This window comes from Coptis chinensis, chromosome 2 (assembly GCF_015680905.1).
Source record: "Coptis chinensis isolate HL-2020 chromosome 2, ASM1568090v1, whole genome shotgun sequence".
Taxonomy (NCBI): Eukaryota; Viridiplantae; Streptophyta; class Magnoliopsida; order Ranunculales; family Ranunculaceae; genus Coptis; species Coptis chinensis.
The window spans coordinates 66,274,775-66,282,563 of NC_141457.1; the positions used below are offsets into that span (position 1 = coordinate 66,274,775).

The following is a 7,789-nucleotide window of genomic DNA, read 5'->3' on the forward strand; positions in this document are numbered from 1 at the left end:
CTTGAGTTCCAAAACTTTGTTGGTTACAAGTTCTCTAATGTAATGGAAGTCCACCTCAATGTGTTTAGTCCTTGCATGGAATAATGGGACGAATTGCACTTAAGTTATCACACCACATAATCGGTGGCTTTGGCAGAAGAAATATATGAAGGTCTTTTAACAATGTACACAACCAAAATATTTCTCAAAGAAGCTTGTAGCAAGTGTTCTCAGATTCGCCGTTGAGGATCTAGACACGTGTTTTGTTTCCTTGAACCCCATCCAATTGGTGATGTACCAAAGAATAAAAGCCTCCGGTAGATCTTCTATCAAAGACACAACCAAACCCAATCAGATCAAAGCAAAAGCGGTGATTTCTCGATTCTCTTTTTGCGGTTGAATTCCATAATGAATTGTACCCTTTAAAAATCTGAGAAATCTCGTAAGCGGACTAACAAAACCCGCTAAGTCTAATATGAAACTTAGATTACAAACTTAGATTCAACAAGTATTCCACATATCCCACAAAAATCTCTGAGTTTCAGCAACAATAAAATGTTATCACTTGATTTTTCTCTATAAGCATCTTTGTTACAAAAGCATAAGTAAACATAACAACAACACAATAAACCCTAGACTCTATAACACATTTCCAGACTCAAGAAAGACACTCAATCTCTCAAGCTCTATAACACATTTCCACCCCAGACTCCAACAAGACTTCCAACAAGAGTGCTAATGCTCAACACACTAAACCCTAAACTAACCAAACTCAACATTGCTAAATCCAATGCTCCTTAACGATATCGTCCGCCAATGAACTTGCACCGGGTCAAATTGTATGCCTCCATGAATTCGTTCCGTGCATCGTCTGGAATCGTAGTCCCACCCAATTGCAGGCCTTGATTGAGCAAACAAGAAATTTCATCAACGACGGGGTGCTGTCAAAATTAAAACGAAAAACTACATTAGTATATACATTTACATTTATAAAATACCAAAACAAAACAAAACAAAATAAAAAACAAAAAAACTAACGTTGTAAAGTATTAACTCACCAGATTATGATATGGAAGACTCTGTAGGGAGTAGAGATTAAGATGATCAGGGTTTATCATTCGAATATGGCTATTGTTTTCATACCAACTCATGTATCTACTAACACACTCCCATGGATAAGACGGAATGGGTCCTCGATGTTCAAGTTGTATCAAGTGATTCTGCCATATTACTCCAATAGGAAGACACAACATTAAATTTCACATCGTACCCGCGTCCGGAAGTAGTTCGCGTCGAGGTCTTTGGTCTTGGGGGATCTGAAGGTACAAACTGCATATGACCCAACTGACGCACAACCCTCGAAACATTGTCTTTGCTTCAACATTATCAAGAAAGCATATAAATCCCTCGAAAAATGCTATTTCATCCACCGGCCGTATAGCTCGGACTTCAAAGATAGGGATACCATTCAACCTATCAAATAGCATATGATCGAGGAAATTAATCATTAACCACATACTAATAATATCAATTAATAAATAAAACTATTTATATACAAAAATGCTTACATCGGTACAAGTCATATTATCAATCATCGCCGGCTATGCTTCAATTTGTTGTTGTGCTAGCATAAAAGACCGAAAGTAATCGAAGTATTTATGAGTACGCGACATGCTCAAGTGATAGTCATCGTTTGGGAATGGCTCGAACACGGGAAGTACTCATAAATCCATGCCTAGATTAATATAGACACCAGTTAATATTGTAATAGATATATAAAATTGACATTGAAAAGAAAAAAAACAAAAACAAATACCGTAGGAGAGTGAAATAGCACGAAACACCCCTTCACCTTGGCACTTGTGGCAGTCCCAAGACCCTCGCACAAGTAAGCCGGTAAAAGGCTGCACCCCACGCCGTAGTCTCGATCTCGGCAAATTTCATAAGCGATCTCGGATAACAAACGGGGCTGCAGTTCGGGCGATGTCGGTGAAGGCAAGACATCCAAAGAAAACAACAAATAAGCTCTCACAAGACAAATCGCAACTCTCTTTTTGGGTTGGACGCCTTCTTCACAACAACCCCATTTTCATCCCGTAAATCTTCATCCGTCACCTTCCCAACAAAACTGCTTCATCAAGAAATCCATCCTAACTTTGGAAGTGAACTTATTGGATTTCATCTCCGCGATCTATCTTGTCCATGGGTATGCCAAGACCTTGGTGGAGGAGTCTTTTTATGCGTTCAGAGTCAAATCGGTGTCCCGATCCACTGCTTTGCCTCGATCGAACTCCTAAGAGTTGGGAAAAACATCGCCCAACGTGATTGTCATCTCACCCCACGGCATATGAAACGTGTTGGTCTCTCGGATGCCACCTCTCCACAAACGCGCAGAGAGACCAACGGGATCGATGCTTATATACACCTAAGAACGAGCACATAAGCCGGTTCTTTGAAGCTCCACATGAAAATTAGAACGGTCGAACACTCTCCGACGATATCCCATTGTACCAACTTGTTCGGTGCCCATGACACTTCAACACCCTCTCCGCCCTAAAACAACAAAAACTTAGTATTAATGTATGCACAAGGTTTTCAGAATACAAAATTTAAATATTAATAGACAATATATAATAATATTACCTGCCCCTCCCAAATATCGCGAGCCACGTGCACCGCATAGTCATATAACAGATGTGACACACGAGGGCCACCTCCATAAACACCTCTCTGGAACTCCAAGTCATTGTTGGACTTTCTCACAATATTCACTGGAGGTACAGGTACAGGGACTTCAGGGACTTCCTCGTCATCATCATCCTCCTCCTCCTCATCCTCCGCGTCCTCCTCATCCTCCGCGTCATCAACACCCTCTTCGTCATCTTCTTCACTATCATCCTCTTCATCATCACCTACAACTACACTCTTCCCACGATCCATATTTACATCATCTACATCTACATCTTCATCTTCATCTAAATCTAAATCTAAATCTACATCTACATCTAAATCTACATCACTCATAACTGTTTGCTTTCTTCTCTTTTGATTTCCTAACTCTACACCACTTACTATATTACTGGGATCATCCGCTTTCCGATCCCCTCTACGGACTGATGCCGAGGTAGTTGTTGCCCTTTCTCTCTTTTTCTCAGGCTCCTCTAATGACCGAACTACTACTCCCCCACCTAACAACTTCTTAGCACCCGTGGAAAACACTTTTTGCTACATTCTTCACATTCACATTCTTTGTTCGAGGCATTGCTACAAAATAAATAGGAGTTAAAAATAGGAGGCATTCACTATACTTATTTGTTCCATAATTTCATATAGCCGGTAAGCCGGCACCAAGCATGGAAGCACAATTGTGACTACAATATCCCTCTCATGCATGCATGCATGATGATGGCTTCAACGATTAAGAGGAATTCTTAAACAAAAGAAAAATTCAAAGGGAACCTACTTTTAGGAGATTCTTGGCAAAGTTTACATCCCCTACTTTAAATAGGTCGCTATTCACTACTAGAAACATTTGCATCGTGGATAGTCAAATAATTACCTACCGGGCAAAAAGCACATACACTAGCAATATAAAGCGGATATTTTACAGATAAGACGAGATATCCCACTACAAACAAAAAGCTAAAACCAAAACAACAAAGCGGACACAAGAACTAACAAAAACATAGTGACAAATTCAGCTTCTCCGGCTTTTTAGTCCCAAAGAAATTGCATAAACCTAAAAGTAATCTCCTTGAACTCCCTCTACAGACTACTGACTAACACCATAGGAAAAACAATCCTTTGAATTGAAGAATCAAATGTGCATCAATCCTTTTCAACCAATGCCCTAAAATCTTCTCCATGTGCACCTAAGACATGTGTGTCCTTTAATGTCTGAATGTGTACCGTTAGATATAAGATAATAGTTCGGATACCTATATCTAGCTTCCTAATATTTGTGTGACGTGTTTTTCCTTCATGATTTCCTTTTTAAGTGCAAGTCACGCTAAAATTTATTTGATAGGAAAGCTGTTTTGACATGGCCTTACGGTGCTAATCCAACATATGAAGCTTGATTTTCAACATTTTTTACAAGACAATGTGAGACAATCATGCTTTCATAGAAATGGTCCGCGCTCGCTACAAATCTCACCCCCCCCCCCCTCGGCGTGCCCTATATTTGCTTTTTATATGTGATTTAGAATGACAACACTTACATTTACGGTCATTCCTATCCACGCATGCAAATGTTCCTTGTGCTTCCCTGGTCCAAATCGTGGGTGTCTATTTCGAAACCTATCAATGTGGCATGCGTGTCTATTTCTAGTACAAGGCAAAAAGGGATTACTTAAAACCATATTAACTTCTAAATAGTCAAATAATTACCATTCTTCCAATAGCATAACTACCCATAACTGTAAACAAAGTAGATTAATAAGGTAATCAGAAACATACAATAAGGATAACAACAGTAAAGACACCATCTTGGGGCTTGTTAAAATCATTTCGGGGGTTCTTTTGCACCAATCATAGTTGCCCAAGAAACCACAGTTTTCTCAACCATTTTATCAAAAAGCGTACTAAGGAAAGCAACAAGTAGCTCAAAACATAACATTATAACATTGAAATTATATAACAAACATATAACAAAATGGGTGTCTAGTAACTGTTCTATTATATAACAAAAATAACATTATAAAATTGAAAAATGGGTGTCTATAAAATTGAAAAATAGGTGTCTTATAGTAACTGTTCTATTATATAACAAACATAACATTATATAACCCGCTCAAACATAACATTATAAAAAAAAAAAAAAAAAAAAAAATTGAAAGATAGAGCAGCTTTACCTTTATGTAAGTAGTATAGTTTCAAAGACACCAACTGAGTTTCTCTGTGTAGTGATGAACAGTTACAAAGAGTGTTTGAAGAGAAGAGATAATTCCGTACTTTGTTAATTGAATTGAGATCGAGAGTTTGTGTTTGTGGGTTTTTAGTCGAGCACAAAGGGTTTGAAACAGAAATCGCGAAATCAAAATCGAGTGTTTGTGTTTGTGGGTTTTGGTCGAGCTTGAAGGGTTTGAAGCAGAAATCGCGAAATCAAAATCGAGTGTTTGTGGGTTTTGGTCGAGCTCGAAGGGTTTGAAACAGAAATTGCTAAATCGAAATGGAATGTTTGTGTTTGTGGGGTTGCCGGTTTGCCGGTTTTTGGGTATTTAGTTTGGGGGGTGTACGAGTCCAAGTTGTGCCCAACACAATGGGCAGACTCCAGCCCAACTCGGCCCAATTCGGGGTCTGCCCAACACAAATTGGGGTCCGGCAGTAATAGGACTCTCTTTATATGGGTTTACCAATTACCAACCCTCACCAAACACTCCACCTTTTTTTGTCAAAGCAGTCACCCAAGTAAAAAGAAATCCAAACCTTCTATTTCTCATTTTCATGTGACACTTTTCCTCTATTTATTTTCTTGTCCTAGCGAAACCGAACTCGCACCATTTTCAATTCCACCAAAATTTACTTTGTTCAAATATGAGTGATGAAAATACCACGACAGCCAGATTTCGCCAACAAAACAAACCCACGGCACAAGGGTGCCGCCAACAGACAACACTGACGACAATCAACTGTCGTATCTCATTTTTTACTCGAAAATTTCTAGTTTGACTCTTGGTTCATACTTTTTGGAGCTTGCAACAAACCAAATTTTGAAACAAGGAAGTGGAATGTGTTGGGGGAAGTTAGAGTTGGGATATTTGCCAAACAAGATATACCCGTTGAAACTGAATTTTCCTATGATTATAGCGTTGAATGGTATGGTGGTGCTAGAGTCCGCTGCCTATGTGGTGCCCTCTTCTATTCTGGTTTTCTCTGGGCAAAGTCTCGTGGTTTCCAGATGAGTCTTTTAAAAGAGTCGAGCAATGCAATCTTGCTGTTGCAGATTATAAGCTGCTTAATGCATATCTAGTTTTGTTGCATGGGCGTGGCAAAACTATATTGCTAATTAGCACAATACTCTCAATACGATTTGGTTCACATGGAAACTTTTGGTGTTATTTCTGTATGAGGCTATCTTTTTCGACACTGTAGTTGTGATACTGGAATCCCGAAAGTGTCGTATCTTTTATATGCATATCGATGTACCTGTTATTGTATAGTTAATACTACAATCTAATACCATCTCAATATAAGGATCGAAAAATCATGCTTAAGGAAGTTTATGCCAAATGCGTTTCTTTACTCTACTGGAATTCCATGGCAGGCCGATGCCGCCATTTGACCTCGCCTCTTTTTGTGTTATGTAGATGAGATGGTATATGGATGATGTAGATAGATGATGGTCGTTGAACAAAAAGAAGCATATCAAAACCTAATTATCCCTCAATAAGTAAAGGCTGAGTAGGGTATCATTCCACTTTTAAGTGTATGTTTATATGAAGGACATGACTGGAAAGGGGGTTTGAGGGATTAAAAACTATGATTATAGATATAGTAGATTCTAATGCTAAACTAAACTAAACTATCTAAACTTATACTAAAGCTAAAAATTGGAAATATGGAGAGAATATGAGAGAGATAGATTCAAGAGATGCAAATCTACCAATGCTTTTGATTCAATGACCTTTTGCTTCATGTTGTTCTCCAAGTAGACTACAATCGGGCAATCGAGCGAGTGCCGATGCCCTCTTGGATGAAACATAATTAACAATTAACTCTACTCAAGATTGTTCCTATGTTCATGTTACTAGTATCTTCTTTCCTTTTATGTGAGCTTGGGCAGCTATTCAATGAATCACCATCTAAGGCAAACACAAGGAATACTTCCCTTACTCTAAAACAGTACACAACTAGAAGAAAAATAGAGAATAATAGTATAATATTCAATTACAATAAATAAAACCCTATTCTAGCATTATATTCAATTGAAATAAATAAAAGCATGTCACTATCAAATATTCAATTGCAATAAATAAAACCCTAAGCTAGCATGATATTCAATTGTAATAAATAAAAACCTTAATCTATACTTTTATCCCCTGATGTGGGCAATAGAACTAATAACTAAAAACATAAAGAACTAACCTGATTGAAGAACACCATAAACCAGAAGAATCATTAAACCTTAAGCACCGGCTTCATTTCCTCTCTTGAAGGAGAAGATTAGCCTTCCATATAGAAGGAAGAACACAAAGAATGAGAAGAAGAAGAGTCGAAGAACATAAGACTAGAAAGACTAATTTATTAAGACTCAGCTAGTTAAAACCGATCTTTTATTATTAATCTCTCTCTGCCTCAAGTTCTGGAGACAAGAATATAAGTGAATTAGCCTTTTACATGAGGCACTTAGGTCCTCTATTTATAGGAGTTACAATGAGCTCTAGAAGCATTCCAAACCGTCATTTGTTTCCTAATACAAATAGACTTCTTCCAGAGTCCAACTTCATCTCCAAAACTGAGAAGGAATTGGTGCGATTAATGTCGATTCATGCGCGCCCGACGCACTATTCATCGCCCCGGACTTAATCAATGCGCCGGATGCTCGATCCATGCGCCCCGGACTTGATCAATGCGTCACGGGACTTTCGATCTATCGTCCCGCACGCGTAAGCCTATTTTGTCTCTTCTGCTCTATCCTTTTATCCTCTTTTGCGGGCTTTGGTCCAAGCAACAAATCCTTTGGCCTTGAGATTCCAAATAGGCTTTAAAATAGGTCCAAGTCGCATATTTAATAGCTTCAATTCTTTGGCCTTTTCCATGATTGTCCACGGGCTTCCCATGTGATCCTTAATGTTCCGTATTGCTCTGT

At 38.5% G+C, this 7,789-nt stretch overlaps 1 long non-coding RNA gene across 1 annotated transcript; it reads right to left on the reverse strand.

The window, feature by feature from the left end:
- Positions 1-497: 497 nt before the first annotated feature.
- LOC147517250 (uncharacterized) lies at positions 498-1,303 on the reverse strand. The gene is made up of 2 exons (XR_015213824.1): positions 1,038-1,303; positions 498-920 (listed from the first exon to the last, which is right to left on the reverse strand). It is a non-coding gene; the product is annotated as an uncharacterized LOC147517250 (long non-coding RNA).
- Between the last annotated feature and the right edge of the window lie 6,486 nt (positions 1,304-7,789).